The 24,655-nt window shown below is 37.4% G+C and overlaps 1 long non-coding RNA gene across 2 annotated transcripts; it reads right to left on the bottom strand.

Moving 5' to 3' along the window:
* Positions 1–323: 323 nt before the first annotated feature.
* On the bottom strand, positions 324–19,707 carry LOC136379949 (uncharacterized). Of its 2 annotated transcripts, XR_010746821.1 has the most exons (5): positions 19,635–19,707; positions 18,003–18,088; positions 11,659–11,821; positions 4,639–4,787; positions 324–677 (listed from the first exon to the last, which is right to left on the bottom strand). It is a non-coding gene; the product is annotated as an uncharacterized lncRNA (long non-coding RNA). The 2 variants fall into 2 exon arrangements; XR_010746822.1 differs by lacking the exon at positions 18,003–18,088 and having other exon boundaries at positions 19,635–19,670.
* Between the last annotated feature and the right edge of the window lie 4,948 nt (positions 19,708–24,655).

The following is a 24,655-nucleotide window of genomic DNA, read 5'->3' as shown; positions in this document are numbered from 1 at the left end:
GATATATTTATCTAGTAGATGACAGAGTTAAGACTTAAAAAAAAATTGGTTACTCATACAGTTCACTTAGAAAACTTGAAAATAAACCTTTAAAAGAACTAAATATTTACATTCTTATACTTTCTTCTGATAATAGTAATCATGAATACCTTGCATTTGGTAAGAAAGAACTCGCTGCAGTGACTTAGACATTGTCTAAGTCGCTTCTTATTAAACTTAAGAAGATTGACCAGGTGTTCATAGTAAATGTTAACTCAGATGGTAAAACTATTATTTGCCCAGTGTTCCAGAAGCAGTAGTCACATTACATGTTTTGATGCCAAAACTGTGTTTTATTAACTTCTCTATTCCCAGCACCCGGAAACCCAGACTAGACATTCAATAGACATGACAGTCCTTATTTTCCAGATGGAGTTCTCTTCCTACTGCCTGCTTCGGAGGTAGCAGTCTAAGCCTTTGTCTCTCCGGGGCCTGGTGATGTCTCTGTGTCCAGGCTAACTTGGCATTGGGGCTGCCTTCATGTGCTGCTTGTGCATACAAGGGAGATGGTAAATAACAGTAGTGGAGGCTAAAGCCTGCCCATCACCTATGCCCACAGGTACCCTTGATAGGAGATCTGAGTGGCATATCTTCACGGCTGCCACAAGTAATGAAGAGATCAGGTGTGAAATGATCATCTAGAAAAGAGGGCAATGAATGGCCAAGAAAATAGTTAGTTTCTCAATCAACATTAGGGGCTTCTTGATAGTCATGTTTCTGACTTAAGTGACTGTATTTTTGCCCACGTATATGCACTTTCTTAGGTTCGAATGCGGAGCAGACAGAAATCTGGTTATAACAGGGCCGAAGTACTGATAAGTGAATACAGTGAAGCAAGAGAAGGGTAGAAATATTTGCAGCTATGTGCAAAAGAGTGAGTAATAAGTGACATGGAACTTAATCTCTATAAGAGATAAGTAAAGGAATAAGGGGTTATAAACAGTGAACAGGCAGAAAAATCAATAAACTGAAATCCATGCTGGGATCAAGGGATCGGTGAACTCTGAGTCCTAGAGACAGTGAGCTGAAAATACAGGTCACCAGAGGGAGAGATCAGGGGGTAGGATATGCAAAGTTAAGATTTTGAAGTTGTCATAGTTATTGGAAATAATAAGGGCTAGGATATCAACAAGAAAGGGGTGGTCAAGGTAGAATCGAAGGCTATAACACCAACAGGGAGCAGAGCAGCTCCAGAAGTGGGAAAGGCAAAAACGTTAGAGGAATCATTTACACAGGTATTGAAATCACCAAAATTAAGACAAGAGTAGTACTAAAGAAAGGAATAAAGAGTCAGTAGCTAAAACCATCCAGAAATGAATGACCCAAAGTGCAGAAAATGAGGGAGAGTAGACAATACAGTCCACTTAAATGACATTCAAAATGTAAAGCATTTAGGGTGAGTGGAAGAAGAATGGTCTGAAAATAGCAATAAGAAAATAGGAGACACATAAGTCACATTTAGACCCAATGTGAGAATAAAAACTGTCCCAAGTGGAAAGGACTACAGAGGAAGTAGGATCCTCAGAGAAGATGTTGGTTTTGGTCAGAGCAGAAATGTAAATAGGGGCAAGGCCAGGCAGATCCACATTGGATTTGGGCAAACTGTAGAGGAACTGTGGAGCCAAGAGCACTGGGCCATTCCCTTTTAATAGAGTTACACAACAGGTCCAACAAACAGATGGGAAAACTGCTTCTCATGGCAGCAGACAAACAAACAGCAAGAAACGGCCTAAGATCCTGACCAGGCAGTGGTGCAGTGGATAGAGCATCGGACTGGGATGGGGAGGACCCAGGTTTGAGAACCTGAAGTCGCCAGCCTGAGCGTGGGCTCATCTGGTTTGAGCAAAAGCTCACCAGCTTCGACCCAAGTTCACTGGCTTGAGCAAGGGGTTACTCGGTCTGCGGAAGGCCCGCGGTCAAGGCACATATGAGAAAGCAATCAATGAACAACTAAGGTGTCGCAATGTGCAACAAAAACTAATGATTGATGCTTCTCATCTCTCCATTTCTGTCTGTCTGTCCCTGTCTATCCCTCTCTCTGACTCTCTCTCTGTCTCTGTAAAAAAAAAAAAAAAGAAAAGAAACGGCCCTTCGCAGGGGTGGGCAGGCAGTCCTCAATCTGCCCTGAGTCAAAGCATTCGTAGCCTTACATAGACCATAATTATGTGACTCTGCTATGTGTTCAAGCACTAATCATGCAAAGTGCAAGTGAGCAAGCCTAACAGTTGTTTTCCCAATAGTGAACAAAACTGTATAATTCAGGGTCCAGTCAGGAGAAGAGAGTCCACACCAGCTAGCCCTTGTTATTCTAAGAACTATGTACTAACAAAAGTATTGGAAGAGCTGAAAGATCAAGCAAACACAGAGAAGCAATTCAGGTGGTAGCAAGAGTAGGTTCCTATCACTGTTTTGGACAGAGAATATAGAAGAAGAGGTGATGATACCAGAATCCAGGAGCTGGGTCTCCCAGCAGGAAGCAGAGCAAGAGGGAACTGAAACCCAGAGGATAGCCATCCAGAAGGAACAGAAACCAAAGAGAAGCTGCAGCTACTGCTGGAGCGGGAAGGGGGAAAGGATGGGGAGGGATGCCTGTCTTCTCCTTTCCTACCATCTCATGTCCCACCAGTGCTTTTTACTGGCTGAAATGAGATGGCAGCCAGTTGACAAGGGAGGGTTTGAGGAGTTCTGCCACCTATAATACACAGCGCTGGAGGGAGGAGTGGTCATGGACTTGAAAATAAATAGACAAAAGAGTCCATTTAAGATTTGGCTACGGTGTCCTCTAAGTTCCAAAGAGTTCAATGGTAGGATTTCAGGGGTTGGGGAGAGATTGGTTATGTCACAAAATTGGGGATTTACAAAGTTGTATGAGAATTTAAATGTGGGAGATTGGGGCTTCTTATAGCATCTGTCACAAACAGGAATTAAGAGAATAATAAGATTCATTCTGGTGAACCCCAGACAGCAGTTTTAGTGCCAGGCTGGGTCCTGGATTTTACTCTGTTTTGGCAACCATCTTAGAAGAGAGTCAAGAATTCACATAAACCAAGGTGAAAGAGTCCACAACAGGTGATAGGAGATGGATAATGCAAATTAAAAGATGAAAAGGAAGATGGGATGGAGGGAGGGAGACAGAGAGAGACAGAGAAAGAAAGAAAGAAAAATGAAAAGAAGGGATAAAATTTATAACAATGAATAGTAATGAATGTTAAGTAGATTTATGGTGGTGATCATTTTGTAATGCGTGTATACAAATATCAAGTTATTATGTAGTACACCTAAAACTAATATAATGTCAATTATATCTCAGGAAATAAATAAATACATACATAAATAAATAGAAATAAAGCATAGCTAATAAAGCATGGCAGATATGTATCTTCTTCCATGAATTCTGATATGTAAGAAGTAGAAAAATTTTTTTTCTAGAATCCAATCTCTTTCTGAGGGCCCCATTCCACAGGATCAGTAGAAATGCGATCTCATTTTTCCTGAGTTATGATTTTATCTAATTTCTAGAATCTCACCTTGTCCTAAGGTGTATATGTATGCATGTGTACATGGTTGATGCATACACGTGAGGCTGGAATGTCTGTGTTTGTGTCCATGTGTTTGCATGTCTGTGTGTATCTGTATAAGGTTGGCGAATTAAAGAAAACTTTGTATTTGATTGGCATCTGCTGACCCATCCATTATTAACTCTCATCCTTGGTGGCTGCTCCATGGAGGGGGAAGGGGCTGCAGAAATGTCCTTTTTTTCTACCTGCCCAGTCCCTTCAGAAACACCTTTTATGTCATACTTGGACGCTAAGTACCTCCCTCACCAAAATACAATGTGAGAAACTCTATTAGGTTTCCAAAGTCTCATCTTGTTAGAATAGTATCATGGAGCCATTTGCTCCAGTGTCTCATTTCCCATCCAGAGATGTAAAGAAAAGGGGGCTTAAGCCCTTTCTGCTCTCAGATCTCACAAGCCATCTGGTGCTATTGTCAACGCCCCAGGATTGGTCCAAAGCTGGACACAGGAACTTTCTCAGGAGCCTCCCAATTTTTCCTGCCTTTCTTATCCATTTCTATTTTGACTGCCCAAGGAATTTTTACTGATGAGGTAGGCAAACAGTGAGAAGTTTAACCCTTACTTTTCAGTCCACCTCTGTTTAGGTCTCTCTTCCCCTAATCCAAAATCTCAAAGCCCTTTTCCTTTCCTGAGACAGTGAGTAAAGGCTAGTTATTTTTATGGGGTCAAGGAAGAAACAAAGATGAAAAAAGGATAAAATAATACTGTTAACATTTTACAAATAGCATATCCCACAGAATCAACTTCTGAGAGAAGAAGGTAAGCTGAGCTGAGAATTACAGAGGAGAAGAGAAAGGTTGGGAATATAGGAACATTTTTAGATGGAGATTACGGCTCAAGTCAGGGGCTATATTTTCTTAGATGTTCCCTGTTCATGGGATGGAACTTCTCAACCAGGAAAAAAAAAATGAGGTGCTTTCTGAGATAGAGTTATAGGAAGCTTACCAAAAACAGCAATCAACGGTATGCCATTATCGCATGAATTTCTCACAACAAATGGTTAAGGTTAGTATCATAATTACCTTTCACAGATGAGGAAACTAAGGCAAACTTTCTTCAGAATTTGTCCAAAGTCACACAGACCAGTGGAGATGAGAAAAGTCTTGAGATGACTGAAAACATTTATTGCCCAAAACTCATGGTTTGCTTCTTAAGAACTCTCATAACTGACCTTAAAAAGAAAACATGTTTTCAAGTGTGTAAAACTCTCTAATTAGTGACAAAATGTTTGTGTCCATTGACAATAGTTGTTATTTGACTTGAGAAAAATGAAACCAGGACATGACTCAGTATGGGAAAGTGGAAGTGATTTTGTGGAAACACGTTTTCTATGGTAACCATAGAACACTCCAATTTTGCTGGGGCTTCAATTTTCTGATTTGCGAAGGTTCAAAACTTCCTTAGAAGCACCTATGTCTCCATCACATGACTCCTAAGTACGTGTCTCCCTTGCCCCAGCCCCTTGAGCTGTCTGGCATAAGCACATATTTCTGCTAGGATTTGTGTCCCAGGGGTCAAGCTGGATGGGTGGAGGTGAAGTATGATACAAAACAGCCTGCAACTGGAAATCAGGTCTGTGTAATTGATCAGTCTTTGGAGGGCAGCAAAACATCAGGCACAAAAAGTGGAGTTCAGCCCTGGAGTTTAAAGCAGATTGGAAACTGGGTACAAGGTCCAAAATTCAAAGCTGCCAGAAACAACACAGAACTGAAAATAATAGTCAGGGGAAAGCTTGGACTTCCATTTTTTACAATCAGACAGTAATTGGTATTACCAGAGAACTAAGTATGCTTTAAAGACATTGCAAAGATTTCATTAATTTATTTTCATTTTAAGTAAATATGGGTCATATTAGGCATATAGATCTTTGTGCTTTATTTTATTTTGACTTTTATTTTTTATTTATTTTTTCATTGAATTTATTATGGTGACACTGGTTCACAAAACAATATAGGTTTCAAGTGTACAACTCAATAAAACATCACCTGTACATGGAACCGTGTACCCATCACCCAAAGCAACCTCTCTCCATCCCCATTCTCCTCCCTTTGCTCACCTCCATCTAGCCCTCACCCCCTTTACAGGCTATCACCAGACTGTTGTCTGTTTCTGTATGTTAAGTATAAATGTTTTTTGGCTAATCGCTTCACCTCCTTTCATCCAATCCCCCCATGCCCTCCCCTACCACAGTGGTCACTTTGTTTTATGTATACATCTCTCTGTTTCTATTTTGTTCAACAGTTTATTTTGTTCTTTTTTATTATTACTATTACTTTTAGAGAGACAGAAAGGAATGGAGAGGGAGAGAAAGAGAGAGAGAGAGAGAAAGAGAGAAGCATTCATTTGTTGTTCCACTTAGTTGTGCATTTATTGGTGGCTTTCTGAATGTGCCCTGACTGGAGATCAAACCCTTAACTTTGGTGTTCAGGATAATACTGTAATCAACTGAGCTAACAGGCCAAGCAAGGCTGATCAATTTATTTTTTTCATTAGATTCCACATATAAGTAAGATCATGTGGTGCTTGTCTCTCTGACTGGTATATTTCACTTAGCATAATAAACTCCAGGTCTATTCATACTGTCACAAAAAGTAAAATTTCCCTTTTGTACTGCTGTGTAGTATTCCATTGTGTAAAGGTACCACAGCCTTTGCATCCACTCATCTACTGACGGGTACTTGGGCTGCTTCCAGATTTTGGCTATTGTAAATAATGCTGCAGTGAACACAGGGGTACATATATCCTTTCCATTTAGTGTTTCAGAATTCTTAGGTAAGATCATGGGGTCAAAAGGCAGTTCCATTTTTAATTTTTCGAGGAACTCTGTACTGTTTTACACAGTGGTTGCTGCAGTCTGCATTTCTACCAACAGTGAAAGAGAACCCACTTTTCTACACATCCTGCCCAGTGCTTTTTGTTTGTTTATTTATTGATGATAACTAATCTGGCAGGTATAAAGTGATATCTCATTGTGGGTTTAATTTGCATTTCTCTGATGATTAGTGACACTGAGCATTTTTTTTTAATGTTTATTGTCTATCTGTATGTCCTCTTTAGAGAAGTGTTTATTCAGGTCTGTTGTCCATTTTTTAAATGGATTGTGTGTCTTTCTGGTTTTGAGTTATATAAGTTCTTTTTATATTTTGGAAATTAAACCCTTATCAGATGTACCATTGGCAAAAACAGTGTGTCCTTAAAGTCATGGTGCACTTTTGACCAATCACAAGAAAGCAACAAAAGACAATAGAAATGTGAAATCTACACCAAATAAAAGAAAAACCCTCCCAGTTTCTGTAGAATGATGTGGCAGCATGTGCGCATGAGCAGATGATGATGTAACACCATGTATACAGCGGAGCAGCCCATGGCCATGCCAGTCGTGATGTGGACGCTACAGAGGAAAGTTCAGTGTGTTCTGTGGCTCACTAAATTAGAATCTGTGACCAAAGTGCAACGTGAATATCGGCGCGTTTATAACAAAGTGCCACAAAGTAGGAATAACATTACTCAGTGGGATAAGCAGTTGAAGGAAACTGGCAGTTTGGTGGAGAAACCCTATTCTGGTAGATCATCAGTCAGTGACGAGTCTGTAGAGGCTATACAGGATAGCTACCTAAGGAGCCCTAAAAAATCTGTGCGTGAGCCCACATCGAACTGCACTGAATAGATATGAAACTGGGAGAGTTTTCCTTTTATTTGGTGCAGATTTCACATTTCTATCATCTTTTGTTGCTTTCTTGTGACCAGTCAGAAGTGCACCATGACTTTATGGACACACTGTATGTTCTCTCATTCAGTGGGTCCCCTTTTCATTTTGTTAATGGTTTTTTATTACCATGAAAAACTTTTTAGTTTGATGTGGTCTCAGTTGTTTATTTTTTTCCTTTGTTTCCCTTGCCTGAGGAGACATATAGGTAAAAATATTGCTACCAGAGATGTGTGAGATTTTACTGCTTGTTTTTTTCTAAGATTTCTATGGTTTCACAACTTACATTTAAGTCTTTTATCCATTTTGAGTTTATTCTTTTGTATAGAGTAAGCTGGTGGTCTTTGCATGTAACTGTCCAATTTTCCCAATACCATTATTGAAGAAACTGTCTTTACTCCATTGTATGCTCTTGCCTCATTTGTCAAATATTAACTGACCATATAGTCATGAGTTTATTTCTGGGCTTTCTCTTCTGTCCCTTGATCTATTTGCTTGTTCTTATGCCAGTATCAGGCTGTTTTGATTATTATGGACTTGTAATATAGTTTGATATCAGGTACTATGATACCTCCAACTTTATTTTTCTTCCTCAAGATTGCTAAGGGTATTCTATAGATTGCTTTGAGTACTTTGGACATTTTAATATATTAATTCTTCCAACCCATGAATATGTTATATGCTTCCACCTATTTGTATCTTCCTCAATTTCTTTCTTCCATGTTCTCCTTAGTTAACCTTATTCCTAGGAACCTTATTTTATTTGACATTGCAATATTAAAAGAGATTGGTGTATTGATTTCTCTTTCTGATAGTTTATTATTGGTGTATAAAAATGCCACTAATTTCTGAATATCAATTTTGTATCTGGACCTTTTCTGAACTTATTACATCTAGTAGTCCTTTGGTGGAGTCTTTAGGGTTTTCTAGGTATAACAGCATTATTTTTCCCTTACTAGGTCATGAATATGCCCCTTTATTTTTTAACCCATAGCACGTTGGTATTTTGCCTGTCACTGTTCCTTGCTTGACCAAGGAAACCAGTTTGTTGGATCGGATGGCCACCTCCAATCCTGACTAACTAGATTTAGCTTTTTTGGCCAACCCTTTTCTAACCAAACATTGCTCTCTTGACCTCTCAGTGTTCCTCTACCCTGGTTTTCCTTTGGCTGTTTCCTCTGATTTTCTTCACAATCATTTTCTTCTGATAATTCTTGACTATGGGTGATGGGTGCCCAGAGACTGCTTCTTCTGTCATTTTAAATACTGTTTTTGGACCCATCACCTCTACATTTGATACACAAATTTAAATCTTCAGCCTTGTTCTCTCTCCTGAATTTCAGGCCCTTCCCTAGATTTCTCTCTGACTCATTAAACTCAGCACACCCAAAGCAGAGTTTATTTCTTCTCAAATATGACAGGGCGTCTCCCTTTATATTTGGAGACAGAAATCCCACAGTGCCATCTTGCCTCTTCGCCTTGGTAACAATAATAAACACAGAACTAACAGTGATCGAACTCAAATACTATGTTAAGAGCTTTATACACATTATCTCATTTAATCCTCACAACAAATCTATGAGGTAAGCACTCCCATCACCTGACTTTACAACAAGGAAATGGGAGCCTAGGAAGGTGAAGACACTTGCTCAAAGGCATGCAGAAGTAAGTGGCGGAGCTCAAAGTAAACTTAGCCGTTTGTTTCTATAGCCTTAAGCCTGTCTTCTTAGCTCCACACTCTTATGGAATGACTCAATAAGGCTTCTGTAAAAGTAATTTTTACTGAGAAAACATGTGAAAAAACATTTCAATGTAAAAATGGATTAAGATAAAAATAAAAACTCACTGTTTATTCAAATCTAGCAGTGTCCACCTGCATCAACCTGGACAGTTCAACTTGACATCCAGCCCTGGTTCCTTCATTTTACCATAATCCTCTTTTGGCTACACCAACTTAATCAGACTTCTTGTCAAGGAAGATTTGGCTTCCAGATCCCATGGACTCCTCAACTTCTTCCAAATGTTGCTTATTAAAATCAGCCTCTGTTCTTTGGTAGTGGGCTCCATAATGTTTTGATTGGTCCTCTGAACCCAGCACCATCCCAGCAATAGGGAAGGTGCCCATCTACCTGAACACGGCTCTGAAACCACGTCTCCTCTCCTCTTTAGAAGATTGAATCTTTGGGTTCTGGTTTAGTTTATTTTTGAACCCAAGGGAAGGGTTTTTTACATTTTCCTATTAAATTTTATCTTGGTAGATTCACCTTATAATTTTAGCTGATCTCTGTAAAATATTAATTCTGTGATTCAACAACTTTGATTATTTCCCCAAGTTTAAATTTATTCATTCATTGATTTAAAAGTATATAATTTATCAAGTACTCACTAGGTGCTAAGTACCATTTTAATCCCTGGAAATTCAACAGGGAACAAGACAGACAAAACTTCTACTTATGTGGAATTCACATTTGCATCCTAAGGGGATGGGTAAGGGGAGAAAGGCTAGGAAAAGGTGTCATCATTAAGTGGTGGGGAGAGAGAATGCCTCTTTTTTCATCCTCCAAGAGTGAAATAAACATGGCTTCTAGACCTTGTGACTTTCATAAAAGTTAAGCTGGTCCTTCTCTCTTAAGATGACAAAAAGTACACCCGGTGCCTAGTTGATTCTAGGTATATTCCTTCAACCAGTAGTACTGCTCTGTTGTCAACTGGAATGCTCTCTGAGAACCTGGCATAAACTGTCTGTTGGTTTTCCTCCAAGTAGTCACTCAGGTGCCCTAAATGAACTTTCATAACATCCTTGGGAGTATAACTGGTCTGACCCACCTTACCAGTCTAAGGTACAAACATAGTTAAGTGTATTTAATTTTTCTAATATATCACTTAAATTCTAACTAATTTTCCTAAGAGAACTGCAAACTAAGAGGGGATTGAAAGGATGGAACCAAAAGGCCTCTCTCAACCTCAATCTCCTGACATAGTTTTGAGCTTGTTTTATAGACACAGAGGAGTGTAAAAGAACACACCATCCAAACTGCATCCTGCTTTCAAGCCAGTTGCCATTGCCCAAAATAATTTTAATGACCTACTGCAGCTGGTCAACCAAAGAAACAAATTACTCTCCTAAGCCCAGCTGTTTCTTGACAATAATCACATTGCCTTTGACAAACTAATAAAAGCCAACTCCCTACCTCACTCAGGGCAGGTACTATTCTCTTGGTGCCTGACCATTTCTTTTCTTGGAAAGTAATAAATTCTTCTGTTTCAGTATCTCCACTTTTTGTGAATTATTTTACAACTGTCATCCCCAGCTGACCTAACAAGGATACCAAAAGACCCTGCTTTTATAAAGCCTCCAAAATTCCTTGGTACCTTTTCCCTAAAATTTCAGTCCCATGTTTACATAACTAAGTGAAACCCCTTTTTTGTGACAGAATCAGAGAGAGGGACACATAGGGACAGACAGACATGAAGGGAGAGAGATAGGAAGCATCAATTCTTCGTTGCGGCGCCTTAGTTGTTCATTGATTTTTTTCTCATATGTGCCTTAACTGGGGGTGCTACAGCAGACTGAGTGACCCCTTGCTCAAGCTGGTGAGCTTAGCTCAAACCAGAAGAGCCCACACTCAAGCTAGTGACCTCAGGGTTTCGAACCTGGGTCCTCTGCATTCCAGTTCAATGCTCTATCCACTGCGCCACCACGTGGTCAGGCTGAAACTACTTTTGAATTTTCAAGTAAATATAAAAATTTGATGCAAAGATAACTTGCTATCTCCACCTTTATATTTAGAAGAGCTAGAATATTAATTTTTGAAAGAATGCTATTTTTATTAGCATTTAGGAGAAAGAAATCATTCCTTCAAAGAAAATCAAATTGAAAAAACTCACAAAGGATTTAAACATTAGTAACAATAGGTTTTTAAAAGCCTTGGTTTATGCGTATAGTAAAAGTGAAAAAAAAGGTAGAGATCAGGGATCTATTGTAGAAGTCTGATCTACACTTCCACCAGAAATGGAGAAAATGTTCTTCCCTTTTTCCATATTTTCCATTTTCTTTCCCTTTTTAACTTCACCTTCGAGAAGGGGGAGCCAAGATGGAGAAGAAAGATACTGGGCTGAACTGGAATAAACTGTAGAACCTGGATTGGATGAAATTAAGCTGGCCAAGATAGAAATCATTTTTAATTTGCAGCCTTCCAAGCTAGTCCTGACATCTCTCCTCAGGCATTGGCAACTTATCCCACAGCCAGAGAACCGCAGCCAAATTGCTGGGGAATTTCAGTGACACATCACTATTCACCTGCCCTCGGCAAAGTACACTCCCACACACTCCTACCTCCATCTCACTCAGCCTGGTTCTGGAGGCGCCTAGAACTTGGCACCCAATGAAGCCATTTCTCCCAGCAGAGTCGGTCTTAAATGAACTGTCCCAAACTCTTCCTGACCACTCCAGGCAGCAATATACATCCTCATGCTTTGTTTGATCTTGGTCATCAACTCTGGAATTAAAAAGAGAGAGAGAGAGAGACCTCAGTTATTTACATCTTAGAAAGAGAAAGAAGTTTGTTAATTAAAATACATCTCTTGGAAATAAGATATGTTTTATTAGGCTTAAACTGCTCCATGCAGGTTTTGTCTCATCCAGTTATTGAAAAATAAAGGGCACCCACGTTATTCAGCTAAGCACAGCTGCACCCCTTATTAGTTTTGCAAATGACTTGTAGCAGTGGCATGCGACACAAAACAAAGAACCAAACACTTTGGTTTCACAGGTGTATTCATATGTCCAAGTCTGTCAAATTTATACATTAAACAAGAGCAATGTTTTGCATGTCAATTATACCTCAACAAAGCTGTTTAAAAAAAAAAAGGGCCATTCCTTACAAAGAAATGAGGTTTGACCTGATAATTCTTCAGACCCTTTTGGAAAGTGCAAAGGATTCTGGTGCATGCAATAATAATAATAACAACAATAACAACAATAATAATAATAGCAGCTAATATATATTTACAATGTACTTTACATATATCATTTTATTTAACTTATAGAACAATTATTTGAGAGAAACTATATATTATTGAAATTTCACAAAGTAAGGAGTTCCTATTTTAACTAGTATTTCAAGTATCAAAAAACTTATTCCAGTGTTCTACTCTTAGAACTGTAGATATGGAACTTTGGGGCCAGAATGACTCATAATTGGAGCAGTGGGCTCTTTCTCTCACATACCACACCAGTGGTGGGATTCAATAACAATAACAACCAGTTCTCTGCCCTAATGACCATTTTAAGTATAAAAAAATGATATACGGAAAGGTAGTTTATTATATTTCATTCATTTAATACTTAAATAAGAACAATAAAAGGGGTACACCAAACTAGAAGATGTTATAAAAAATAGTTTTAAAATATTAATGAAAAAATATTAAATAATACCTGACCAAAAAAAATAAAACTGCTATTTAAGATATTTCCACTAACAGCTTATAACCTCCTGGTTGTTAGGCACTTTTTTTCTTTAGGTAATATGTTTATTTACTGAAGTAAAAAACATGAGAAAATTAAAATGTAGTATTTCATCAAAGCTATAATGAGTTTTATAAAATGAATGAATAAATATTACAAGAATAGTTCCGGCAAACTTTTTTCACCTATGGACGGAAAGAACATTACTATGGGCACTTAGAATACGCTGTTGTGCAGATGAACATTTAAAAAGAGTAAGGAATATAAATGTGTGATTTCAACATTGGGCAGCTGCTCAGGTGCCCACCTTAGAGAGAACCCTGATGACAAGTGTCATTTTAACAACTGGTTTACCCAACTCAACAAAAAAATCAGGTATCAGTTCTGCCGAACCGATGCGACCTGGCTGAATGCCACAATGCACCACACCCACAGGCAGCCATCTTCCCTTTCCTGCTGCAGACACGCCTCATCACATTCCACAGATGAGACTAAACGATTTAATATCACCTTCAGCAATTACCTGAAGAAGCATATGATTAAAACAGCCTATTACCCTCGTTTCTCACCAACTCCCACAATATTACATTTATAAAATTCTCCATGTAAACAAATTTTGTTTGGCTTAAATTTCTCTACAAGAAATACTGTCTCAAACAAATTGGTATTGTGGCCTTCCTAGCATAATTCTTTGTAGGCATGAGTATTTGTTAAAACAAAGACCATGTTGTCTGGTAATAAAAGCCAAGGCAAGGTATGAGAAATAATCTCCTGGTAACCGTGGCTAAGATAACCTTGAGCATGTACCTGCATGTAAAGTACTGCATAGAACACTTCCAACTCAAAGTCTTTCCTGAGTTACAACTTTAACGAGAAGCCAACTTGAAGTGTTTTAGTTTTGTTTACACTTCTGTGTGATGTTTTGCATTACTTATTAATACACTGAACTTCTGATTATTGCCTAACAAATAAGTGTGGTAGGAAGTAGACAATTGGAGTGTTTCCATGGACTGAACATTTTGAAGAAGAAAAAGATAAATGAATAGTACAAAGAGAAAAGAGAGAAAACCTTTTCAGAAAACACAATTATCTTGAGTTACATTTCCTGCAAAACTTTATTTCCATTTTTCTCTCTCTTCATAGAAGATTAACTTTGAAAGTCCTTCTTACACAGTGAGGGTAAAATATTTTTGGAGGCATCTGAAACCAAAAACTTAACTGAGCAGGCTTCTTCTTTTTTTAAAAGAAAGTTTATCTTAGTGTTGTAAAAATACATGAGAACTACCTTCTTAACAAATTTTAAAATGTACAAGACAATACTGTTGACTATAAGCACAAAATTGTACAGCAGATCTCTAGAACTTATTTATTTTGCTTAACTAAAACTTTATGCATGTTGAATAATAACTCCCTATTTCTCCCTCCCTCAGACCCTGACAACCACCATTCCATTCTTTGATTCTATAAATTTGACTATTTTAGATACCTCCTAAAAGTGGAATTAAGCATAATTTGTTCTTCTGTGACTGGCATATTTAACACAATGTTTCAAAGTTTCATCCAGGTTATTACAAATTGAATAATTTCTTTCCCTTTTAAGACTGAATTACATTCTATTATATGTATATATGTTTTTTCTTTACTCGTTCATTCTGCAATGGACAGTTAGGTTGTTTCCACATTTTGGCTAGTGTGAGCAGTGCTGCAATGAAATGAGAGTGCTCATAGCCCGTTGATGTCTTGATTTCAATTACTAGGGATAAATACCTAGAGTTGGTGTTATGGGATCACATGAACTTAATTTTTGCACAACTTTATACTGTTTTTCATAGTAAATGCACATAATTTTTGCATTCCCACTAACAGTGTGCAAGGGTTCTAATGCTTCCATATCCTTGCCAACACTTGTCTTTACTTGTTTGTTTTTTGACCACCGCTATCTTGATAGGTGTGAGGCAATATTTCATTGTAGTTTTGATTTGTATTCAAGTCCAATGACATTTTCTGCAAAAATAAGAAATACAATTCTAAAATTCTTACAGAATCACAAAGGACCACAAATAATCACATCAGTCTTTAAAAAGAACAAAACCAGAGACCCTACACTTCCTTATTTCAAACTGTATTACAAAACTCAGCAATGGCAACAGTATGATGCTGGTATAAAGACAATATATAGACCAATGGCACCGAATAGAGAGCTCAGAAATAAATTCAAAGATATACGATATCAATGAGAGTACAAAGAATGTACAATGGAAGAAGGATAATCTATTTAACAAATGGTGTTGGGAAAACTGAATATTTACATGCAGAAACTGGAACTTATCTGACACCATGCACAAAAACAACTCAAATGGTTTAGTGACTTAACTGTCAGAACTGAAACTATAAAACTCCTAGAAGAAAAAAAAAGAACAAAAAAAGCTTCATGACATTGGTCTTGGCAATGGTCACAAATATGACAACAAAAGCGCAGGCAACAAAAATAAAAATAACAAGTGGGACTATATCAAATTAAAAACCTTCTGCACAGTGAAAGCATTAACAGAGTTGAAAAGTAACTTATAGGATGGGAGAAAATATTTGCTAACTATATCTCTGTTAAGGCGTTGATACCTAAAATATGCATGAGTAGGCATGAGTATTTGTTAAAACAAAGACCATGTTGTCTGGTAATAAAAGCCAAGGCAAGGTATGAGAAATAATCTCCTGGTAACCGTGGCTAAGATAACCTTGAGCACGTACCTGCATGTAAAGTACTGCATAGAACACTTCCAACTCAAAGGAACTTATACTATTTATATGCAAAAATATTAATAAACGGACAACAAACTTGAATAGACTTTTCTCTCAAAACAAGACAGCCTGTTTCTTCTTGCTCCGCCTTCTATATTAACATTTAGAGATAGTTGTAAAGCAAAAGGTTAAGTGGTATTTTAGTGTCTGAAGAATCCTTTAGTCTCTGAAAATTTCCAGCTCTTTTAAGACAGGAACTTGATCTATCTTTCTTATCCCCAGAACTACCAGTGTTTGACACCCAGGGAGGGGATGATTATTTGATGAATTTAGTTGATTAAAAATTAACACCCCATCTGGCCTATGCGCTCACCCAGTAAGAGGAGAAGTTTACTGCGAAGCAGGGAATCAGCACAGCGGTAATAGACCCAAAAGAACCGTCAAGTCCTTCCCCAGTGGCATAAAAAGGATGCTATTAATCAACAAATAAGCATAACATACTGCTTGTTCTAAACACAAAGAAACTTATTTTCAAAAAAAAATCTGAAAATAAAAAACAAATAATTAATGTAGTCATGCATGTACTAAAAGAAGGTAAACTGTTTAGTGTTCTGATGCTTACCAGTGTTACTATATATGAGCAGTGTGAATACCTGAGGTCAATAGATAAGATATTGCTACTGAATTTTTCAGAACTTGTCCAAAAAAATCAACAAGATATCTGAAATCTGGAAAACATGTATACTGTCTGCATGAATGAATCTAGTCTTTTGTTTTTATAATTCTTAATTTTAAAGAACCTGGTTTTCATCATGCTGAGATGAATGACAATGACATCGAAAGCCTAAAGTCAGTTCTGAAAAAGAAAGGGGACCAGTTTTCCTTCAGAAGCTTCCTACCTTGAGGAAGATACTTCTTGCTGAAACACAAGCACAAAATATTTGGCATACCTTTCTTCACCCTTAAATTGGAGATATATGGAGGCTCTTCCTCATTCTACTATTCAAGCTAAAGGAGGCGTCTGTCTGGAAGGAGCCTGAACACTTGCCTGGTGCTGCAGTCTTGCAGCTGACACCGGAGGAACAGGACCACAGATTGTGTGGCTCTGATAGAAAGGGGCTTGCAAGTATGAGTCCCACAAGACTGAAGCAAACAAACATCACTTAACAGGCAGGCAGCACTCACCACAGCTATCCTCCCGGGGCTTAGAGGAAACAGAAGAGGCCAAATATGCATATTGCACAAGCTGCTGCTTGAGGTTTCAGCTTTTAATTAAATCTTCTCCCTCTTGCATTCTCTAACAAAAAAACCAGTCCACTTGTATCTCCTTAAAAGGAACATGTACCCACATCTAGTGCCCCAACTTCTACAGCTGCTACCCAAGGGAATAAACTCCAAATCATTGAACTCTGAAAACCAACAAGGCTTGCATTCATCAGTGCCACAAGATTATAGCAAACAAGAGCAATTTTAAACAGGTGCACACCAGCAGCTATACACTCAGATACAGTGCAGTGGGAGCAGGCAAACATGCCCGTCTCCTAGTTTCCCAGTTGCTACTTCTAATCAGACTGCATCTAGGTTCGGACTGCAACCCTCTTCCCCTTTGAAACACTAATGGGTTTTGGCATACCTTCAACTACTCAGAGTCACTAAGAACAAAGAAGAAGGATTGGCCCCTCACAAATGTTTAAGAGACAACCAGGAAGTCAGTCTGAGCTAATTGATAAAGTTCATCTCCACAAGACCACCTTGTCAAGACCTGTAGAGGTGGCTGTTATATCTCATGCACAGAAACCAACACAAAGAGTCAAAGAAAATGAAGAAACAAAGATATATGTTCAAAGCAAAAGAATAAGGTAAATTTCTATAGATCTTAATAAAACAAAGATATGTGATTTACTGATAAAGAATTCAAAATAATGGTTATAGAGATGCTCACTAAGGTCATAAGAACATACATGAACGAAGTAAAAAATCAACAAGGAAGTAAAAAAATATAAAACTGTATCAAACAGATAACATAGAGTTGAAGAATATAGTAATTGAACTAAAAAACTCAATAGAGGGGTTCAAGAGCAAGCCAGATTAGTGGAAGAAAGGATCAATGAACTTAAAAACAAGGCCATGAAATTCATCTAGTTATAAATACAAAAAGAAGAAAACATTTTTTAAAAAGTGTATATAGCTTAAGTGACTTATGGGACAACATCAACCCAAAAGGAGAAGAGAGAGAGCAAGAAAGGTGCAGAAAGCTTATTCAAAGAAAAATGGCTGAAATTTTTTTTTAACCTGAGGAAAAGAATAAACATCCAGGTCCAGGAAGCTCAAAACAGTACCAAAAAAATATGAATTTAAAGATGTCCACACCAAGACATGTTACAATTAAATTTTCAAAAGTTAAAAACAAGGAAATAATCTTAAAAGCAGTAAGAGAAAAACAACGTAAGTACACAGGAACTCCATAAACTTACCAGAATTTTTAGCAGAAACTTCATAGGCCACAAGGAGGAGAATCAGCATCACTATGTTAGCCTTACAAGAAGTGTTAAGGGGATTTCTTCAAGCCAGAAAAAAAGGAAGTCAATTAGTGACATGAAATCATATGAAAGGATAAAACTCATCTGGTAAAGGTAAATATATAGCTAAATTTAAAATACCCCAAGATTGTAATGGTGATGGTTCAAAAAACATAAAACTCTTATATAAAGGTTAAAAGACAAAAGTATTAAAGATAACTATAACCACAATAATCTGTGATGTTATCTTTTTTAAATTGTGACACCAAAAACAAAATGTGAGTAAGGGAGTATAAAAACATAGTTTTTATATGCATTCAAACTTAAGTTATTAGCTTAAAATAGAGTGTTATAAGTAATAGTTTAAAACGTCATTATGTACAACACACTAGAATTTACATCTGCAATATAATGAAAAACTGTGTCAACTTTAAAATGTTTGATGAGGTGTAGTGTTAACAAAATATTTTAAGTGGTATGTGAGCAAAAACACTTGACCATCGTTGTTCTAATCTCCGTGCGGTTGTCCATTGGTTTAAAATATTCAAATTGTCTGTGGGATGCAGCTTGTTTGATGCCACCTGCTAATCCTGCTCTAATGGCACACCTCCCACTTGACTCCGTGGATTAACCTTCGGTGGAGCAATTCACCTGAACTTTCTGGGACTTTAGGTACTGAAACAGCAAAGAAAAAAAAAGAAACTAAAAAATTATGACGATAACTTGGTAGCCCACAACCTGGAGAGATATGAGAATGTGAAGAGTTATGAGAAAAAATGGCATCTGAATGTCGTGTGAAACCTGAGCATCTTGTGCCTCGCAGGAAGGCTAGTGTGATTCCATCTTTAAAGGACCAACTTACAAAGGCTGCCTTGCACCCATAACTTTGCTCAGGAAGTAGGATTAAAGATTCAGTTCTTTTATCAGAAAAATTATCAGGGGATGGAGGGATTTGAAATCTCTCAAGGCAGGTAGTGTGCGATCTTGGTACAAATTTAGGGCCTTTCTTCCAAGGCATAGAAGTTAGCTATGTAAGGGATGATTACAGTCAGAGTGATATTTTTAAGATACAAAATTATTCATTTCCCAAACTTAAAACCTTACAATAATTTTCTAATAACACCCATGCTGAAATTCAAACTTTTTAACTTAGCATACATACAAGTGCTTCATGATCTGGCCTTACTCTCTCAACACTCCCAGAAAGCCCTCTGCATTCATCCTAGTCAGCATTTTCTTGCTAGCTCTCCTTGTAATTTCTTAACAGGCAAAGCCTGAAACCCTAGAGGTAAATCAATGACTAAACAAGGAAGTAAATAAATGTATAGGGTGGGGCAAAAGTAAGTTTACAGTTGTGGGTATGTGAAACAGATTTTATTTATTTTTTATTAATTATTGTATTATTTTTCATACTGAGAACTGTTAACAAACTTTTGCCCCACCCTATATAAATAAAAAGAATTATACGCAGAACAAGAAGAGAGAGGAGTTGAAGTAAGAGACAGCATGAAGTGAAGAGTCAGGCGGAAGAGTAGAGCGGGAACTGAAGAGACAGAGGGGCAGGGGGAAGCAAAGGGCTCTTCTTACCCACATTCCGTGGCAACACACAGGCCTCCAGGCCTGCTCGGGTGCTGATGGACTTACCAGAATAGACCAGCAAGGCTCAAAAACCAGCCCTTCCACTTATTAGCTACGTGACCTGGTATAAATTACTAATCTTCTCTAAGACCCAGTTTCCTCATCTCTGAAATAGAGAAAATTATAATAACCTTTGTCATAGAGTTATTATGAAGATTAAATCAATAATGCTTATGATACATACCTGACAGAGTGTCGTGTACATAATAAGCACACCATAAATGCTCTCTGAGAATACATCTCTAGCTAATGGTGAGGAAGAAGAGATGCATTTGCATGCATCTTTTAACTGAAAGATAATCACAATTGTAAGCTTGGGTTAGAGTCAAGAAGATTTTTATATGTCTATGTCAGTGACAGAGTTTTAGTGGCTTTCCCTTTGAAAGAAAGTGAAAAAAATAATCATATGAGGTTGCCATATGAAAGATCTAAGGAAGATCCAGCCCCTTGGCAAAAACAAGCTTCACTTGTCTGCCCAGGCGGTGGCGCAGTGGATAGAGCGTCAGACTGGGATGTGGAGGACTCAGGTTTGAGACCCCGAGGTCGCCAGCTTGAGCGCGGGCTCATCTAGTTTGAGCAAAAGCTCACCAGCTTGGACCCAAGGTTGCTGGCTCAAGCAAGGGGTTACTCAGTCTGCTGAAGGCCCCATGGTCAAGGCACATATGAGAAAGCAATCAATGAACAACTAAGGTGTCGCAATGCGCAACAAAAAACTAATGACTGGTGCTTCTCAACTCTTCATTTATGTCTGTCTGTCCCTGTCTATCCCTGTCTCTGACTTTCTCTCTGTCTCTGTTAAAAAAAACAAACAAAAAAAAAACAACCAAGCTTCACTTAATAGAGCCTGCACTTCTCAAGCCTCCCCAAGTGGCAAACAAATTCTTCTCAAATGAACAGTGGCAGAGTCTGCACCTATTGACCCAACCGCTAGCTTCTATATAAAGGTAAAATATTATCCAGTTGAATTAATTATTATATCACATTGCACTGGGTGCCTTTACCATGGATTAGTTTCCTTGGTTGGTCACATATTAACAATCATCATCGTGATATTTTAAACATGCTGCTTGATTAGTAGTTCCTGGCAGCAGTGGCTGATAGCAGTTACTGGAACCTCTGCTTACTGGTGATTACATAATCTCTACACCTAGCTGTACGGTTAGTTAGTCAGGATATTCTGTGGTGTTTGCTTGAGAGTCACATTCACCAGACTGATCTCCTGACTGCTCACTGACCATGTCTTGTGTTTCCTACCTTTGTGCCTTTGCTCACTCTCCTTCCTCCATCCAAAATGGTCTAGTTTCCTCTCCAAGTGTTCAAATTCTAGAAGTCATTTAAGATTTAGGTCAAATGTTCCTTTTGTCTGTCATCAAATCAAGTAAAAATAGTTTGCATCTGAATTCCCACTGTATTTTCCGTCCAGTGTTTTTAGCTTCATAGCTTGTATTTTCCTTACTAGCACAATGTCTTGCACACAATTGACATTAAATATGAGTTTATTAAAAGTATAAACTAGTGACCCACTCCAACTAAGGCTTATATAGATTACCTGAAACTGTAAACAGACATATCATCTGAATGAAAGGAAAACACTTAACTCCCCGTAAGGAAATCCTGCCTTTTCACCAACAGCTAGGTCTACTTCCTGCTCGTGTGCGTCCCAAAGGGCTTGGGAAGGAGACTCAAAGCAGCATGAATTCTAGAATTTAACCTCTGATTTATTACCCAAATAGCTTGGTCTTACTCTTCTTTCTTGTATATTAAAACCCTGCCCTAAGTAGTGGCAGCAAAATTCAGAATTAGAGAAACTTGGAAATGATGGGTTTTTAGTTGATACATTGGACTGAAAAAAGAGCAAAGATGCTCTACATTGTCCTTTTTATCTCATTTTCAGAAGTAAGAGTTCTAAAGGGCTAAGATAACCCACACTTGGCTCAGGGTAAATATTGGGAGGATAACAGAGGATATTTATGTGGACTCAGTATTACATGGCATTAAAAAATTATTTTTAGTTTTGTCAGATTGAGTAATGTCATACTTATTATGAAATATAATCCTTTATATGTTAGAGATGCATGCTAAGGAGTGACATGATTTCTGAGATTTGTTTTGCATTAATAGAAAAGAAGAAATAAAGAGAAATAACAAGATTAGCAAATGCTGATAATTGTTGAGTTAATTGATTAGTATATAGAAGCTCATTATACTATTCTTTCTACTTTTGTGGGCTAAAACATTTCTACACTTAAAAAATGAAAGGAAATATATTTAAGGAAATATTTATCTTCTCCAAACAAGATTTTTATATGAAAATGACAAATAAGGGGGTGAAAAGGGAATTTTTATTCTCTATATCACACCAGTCTGTGCCATTTGATTTAATCCAGACTACTCTAATCATTACTGCATCATGGTCTCTTTCAAGTAAATCAGAAACCTACACATGGGCAGCTAACCTGCGAAAGATATCTGCAGTTTTCACTTCAATCACATTGAAGTCATTTATATTGTGTCCTTAATCAAGATTTCAACCTTATCCCAGTTCTTCGGTATTTGTGTGTTATTTCTTGAAGTCATGGTGATGTTTTAAAAAAATCAGTTATACTAAAAAGGTGGGAGGGGGCAAAGGAAAGGGGACATAAGAAGTAGCCGATAGGTTAATAAATTTCCTGGCAAGGTATTCTGGTAATAATTCAGGTACACACTTAATTATTCAGCATATTTCTAAAGTATCTTTTACAAGAGTTAATTAATAACCCTGTCCCTTCTCTTATCTCTTCTCCCCATATCAACCAAAGGTCAAAGAAATTCAAAACTCTTTTTTCCTAGTTTTAATCAAAATAACCCCAAATTTCTATTTACTGAGTAATCTAAGGCATCAAAATAATTTGTCTTGTTAAACGTTGTTTGCTGACATTTGCAAATACCCCCAAGGATTGGAATCCTCGGACACTAAGGAATATTTTTCTTAGTTTCCCCTCCTACCGACCTCACCGCCCTCCCTCCCCACCAAGATAAGCATATGTTCCTAGCAAAAACAAAACAAAACAAAAACAAAGAAAGCAACCCTATACATTTTTGGCCCCAATTTCACCAAGTGTCAGATAGTAGAAGAGGGTAGAAGAAACAGGCAGAAACTATATTAATTCGTCGACTAGAATTGGCTTAGCAACTTACTTCAGGAAAAAAAAACATTCCAGTTAACTGGAAAAAAAAAAGGCTGGTTATCTCAGTCACTTAGAGCTTTGTTTCAGAAGCCAAGTTTGTGGTTTCAATCCCTGGTACTCAGGGTCAGGGCACATATGGAAAGCAACGAATAAATACACAAATAAGTAGAACAACAAATGAATGTTTTTCTCTCTCTTTCTCTCTCCCTCTTCCTCTCTCTGTCTCTCTAAACTCAATAATAACAATAATAAAACTTAAGTAGCCCTTAGCCCTTTTATTTGCTGCTAACTGCATAGAAAGAATTTTACAGAGTTGAGTGGCTTAGTAGTGCTTCAGCAGATCAAAGCTGAGAGAAGTGGAATTAACTAAACTAAGCTTAAAGAAGCCAGTAGAAACTGAAATATGTCGGCCTACATTTTCACATTCTTCTGTATATCTCTGTACATTAGGCTATATATTGTAGCCAAACAAATTCTTCAGAAAAAAAAATCATTAATTCAGCATTTCTTAAATATGTTTACAGAATTGAGATTTTATTAATCATTATCTGAAAAAAAAGAACTTCATGGTCAAATAAAAATTTGAGGAAATTCTGGGTCAAGCCAAGTTCAAGTATCTCTCTACTTTGGGACTTTCTAGGGCCTTTAATATAATTACAGATTTGTAAGAAAAGAATTGCCATAAGACTAGGACAAGGTTCAGAAATCATCTTTAAAAAAAAAAGAAGTTATTTTTAGAGCTAGTTTTCTGAAAAGATATTGATTACTATGATCTGAAAATATATGCAGGCATACACACACACACACACACACGCACACACACACAATATAAACATACTAATAGATATGAGTGAACCATTTTTTGTGTGTTGGTGTGAACAAGTATAAAGGCAACTAAAATTGTGTGCCAACAAGCCAAGGAATCTCTCTCTTTCACTCAAAGAATCAAGACAGACCAATTTTTCCAACAACCCTTCAGACTGTGAATTCTGGACAGTTCCTTCCAGATCTAAAAACAACAAATCCAGAAACCGAGCAACCAATAACAAAGAAGATATTCTTTTTGCTGCTTTAAGGTAAAGAACTTTTAGAATGGTGGCAGAAAAACAGGCTTTTTATAAATGCCAGGAAACTTACTAAGACCTGACCCTGACTTTCTGTAAAACTTGGAAACAAATCAGTAGGTAAATTACTTTTTTTCTTTTTCTTCCTCAATTAGAATAAAGTTAGTCTCTCTTATCTATCTCCAAGGCTATAAATATCTACTCAAAGAGCATTTATTAAGTTTATACTATAAGTGATAATTATTATAGCTGCCAAATGGATTCTTGATGTGTTGAATTTGATCACTTTAGCTCTCTTGATATAATTACCAGTCAAAACAATTCCACTCCAATGATCACAATTTTGTTTCACTAACAACAACAATGAAAAAATAATAGTAATAACTGAGACCATGACTAGATCTCATCCTTGAACTAGATAGATTTCAATTCCAATGACTTTGTCTATTGGGACCATCAACACAGATGAGTTGTTTGAGTACAAGATTGGTATTGTAGACTCATTTTAATTCTTGCATTACACAGAATAACAACTTCAGTTTACTTTTCCATTTACTATATGTTGGAAAGGAAAATTAAAGCAAGTCTGCCTAAATTGTTCATATCCTTAGTATACTCCACCAACAGCTAATTTCCTCATTATTCATAAAAAAGAAAAGCAAATGCAAATTGTCATTTCAAACAATGCCAACACTCTAACCAATAAGCCAAAATTTGCCTAATTGTAATTCATTGTAGG

The sequence above is a fragment of the Saccopteryx leptura genome, chromosome 8 (assembly GCF_036850995.1).
Source record: "Saccopteryx leptura isolate mSacLep1 chromosome 8, mSacLep1_pri_phased_curated, whole genome shotgun sequence".
NCBI classification, from domain to species: Eukaryota; Metazoa; Chordata; class Mammalia; order Chiroptera; family Emballonuridae; genus Saccopteryx; species Saccopteryx leptura.
The sequence above is the reverse complement of the archived record's forward strand: the minus strand, read 5'-3'. Positions and strand labels throughout refer to the sequence as shown.